This window comes from Oncorhynchus nerka, unplaced genomic scaffold (assembly GCF_034236695.1).
Source record: "Oncorhynchus nerka isolate Pitt River unplaced genomic scaffold, Oner_Uvic_2.0 unplaced_scaffold_10810, whole genome shotgun sequence".
NCBI classification, from domain to species: Eukaryota; Metazoa; Chordata; class Actinopteri; order Salmoniformes; family Salmonidae; genus Oncorhynchus; species Oncorhynchus nerka.
The window spans coordinates 1-2,421 of NW_027030524.1; the positions used below are offsets into that span (position 1 = coordinate 1).

The 2,421-nt window shown below is 33.3% G+C and overlaps 2 non-coding genes across 2 annotated transcripts; both read left to right on the forward strand.

Moving 5' to 3' along the window:
• The first annotated feature begins 295 nt into the window (after window positions 1–295).
• trnal-caa (transfer RNA leucine (anticodon CAA)) lies at window positions 296–407 on the forward strand. Its single transcript has 2 exons — window positions 296–333; window positions 362–407. It is a non-coding gene; the product is annotated as a tRNA-Leu (tRNA).
• A 1,690-nt stretch (window positions 408–2,097) lies between these two features.
• trnal-caa (transfer RNA leucine (anticodon CAA)) lies at window positions 2,098–2,209 on the forward strand. Its single transcript has 2 exons — window positions 2,098–2,135; window positions 2,164–2,209. It is a non-coding gene; the product is annotated as a tRNA-Leu (tRNA).
• Window positions 2,210–2,421: the final 212 nt, after the last annotated feature.

Sequence of the window (2,421 nt, forward strand, 5' to 3'; positions counted from 1 at the left end):
AAATGGTGAAAGGAAAACACATGAACAGTGATTAATCGTTTGATATATGTCATAGTTTGAGAACAGACAACACATGAAATGCGAATAATCGTTCGACACATGTCATCATATGCCTAGTTTAGAATTCAAAAAGTTACTCAAATTCCATAAAAATATTTTTACTGTATCTTTCATTAGCTTTTAACGTTTTTTGTTTATTTTTCTTTGTATCTTAAGATCTGCATGTTTCCATCAGACATATCAGACGTTATGTTACAGAATCATGAAAAAATATGAATTTTAAGGATTTGTAATTGTCAGGATGGCCGAGTGGTCTAAGGCGCCAGACTCAAGGTGAGAATCCTTCCTAGTTACAGGGGTATTCTGGTCTCCGATTGGAGGCGAGGGTTCAAATCCCTCTTCTGACACACCTTAAAAATGTAGCTCTTTGTAAATACCGAAAAATTCTCCAAATGGTGAAAGGAAAACACATGAACAGTGATTAATCGTTTGATATATGTCATAGTTTGAGAACAGACAACACATGAAATGCGAATAATCGTTCGACACATGTCATCATATGCCTAGTTTAGAATTCAAAAAGTTACTCAAATTCCATAAAAAAATATTTTTTACTGTATCTTTCATTAGCTTTTAACGTTTTTTCTGACACACCTTTTGCCTTAAAAAATAGCTCTTTGCCAATACCTAAAAATTCTCCAAAATGGTGAAAGGAAAACACATGAACAGTGATTAATCGTTTGATATATGTCATAGTTTGAGAACAGACAACACATGAAATGCGAATAATCGTTCGACACATGTCATCATATGCCTAGTTTAGAATTCAAAAAGTTACTCAAATTCCATAAAAAAATCTTTTTTACTGTATCTTTCATTAGCTTTTAACGTTTTTTGTTTATTTTTCTTTGTATCTTAAGATCTGCATGTTTCCATCAGACATATCAGACGTTATGTTACAGAATCATGAAAAAATATGAATTTTAAGGATTTGTAATTGTCAGGATGGCCGAGTGGTCTAAGGCGCCAGACTCAAGGTGAGAATCCTTCCTAGTTACAGGGGTATTCTGGTCTCCGATTGGAGGCAAAATCCCTCTTCTGGTGAAAGGAAAACACATGAACAGTGATTAATCGTTTGATATATGTCATAGTTTGAGAACAGACAACACATGAAATGCGACAACGTTCGACACATGTCATCATATGCCTAGTTTAGAATTCAAAAAGTTACTCAAATTCCATAAAAAAATATTTTTTACTGTATCTTTCATTAGCTTTTAACGTTTTTTCTGACACACCTTTTGCCTTAAAAAATAGCTCTTTGCCAATACCTAAAAATTCTCCAAAATGGTGAAAGGAAAACACATGAACAGTGATTAATCGTTTGATATATGTCATAGTTTGAGAACAGACAACACATGAAATGCGAATAATCGTTCGACACATGTCATCATATGCCTAGTTTAGAATTCAAAAGTTACTCAAATTCCATAAAAATCTTTTACTGTATCTTTCATTATTTTAACGTTTTTTGTTTATTTTTCTTTGTATCTTAAGATCTGCATGTTTCCATCAGACATATCAGACGTTATGTTACAGAATCATGAAAAATATGAATTTTAAGGATTTGTAATTGTCAGGACAGTGGTCTAAGGCGCCAGACTCAAGGTGAGAATCCTTCCTAGTTACAGGGGTATTCTGGTCTCCGATTGGAGGCGAGGGTTCAAATCCCTCTTCTGACACAGCTTTTGCCTTAAAAATGTAGCTCTTTGTAAATACCTAAAAATTCTCCAAATGGTTAAAGGAAAACACATGAACAGTGATTAATCGTTTGATATATGTCATAGTTTGAGAACAGACAACACATGAAATGCGACACATGTCATAATCGTTAGAACACATGTCATCATATGCCTAGTTTAGAATTCAAAAGTTACTCAAATTCCATAAAAAATCTTTTTTACTGTATCTTTCATTAGCTTTTAACGTTTTTTGTTTATTTTTCTTTGTATCTTAAGATCTGCATGTTTCCATCAGACATATCAGACGTTATGTTACAGAATCATGAAAAAATATGAATTTTAAGGATTTGTAATTGTCAGGATGGCCGAGTGGTCTAAGGCGCCAGACTCAAGGTCAGAATCCTTCCTAGTTACTGGGGTATTCTGGTCTCCGATTGGAGGCGAGGGTTCAAATCCCTCTTCTGACACACCTTTTGTCTTAAAAAATAGCTCTTTGTCAATACCTAAAAATTCTCCAAAATGCTGAAAGGAAAACACATGAACAGTGATTAATCGTTTGATATATGTCATAGTTTGAGAACAGACAACACAAATCATATGCCTAGTTTAGAATTCAAAAAGTTACTCAAATTCCATAAAAAAATCTTTTTACTGTATCTTTCATTAGCTTTTAACGTTT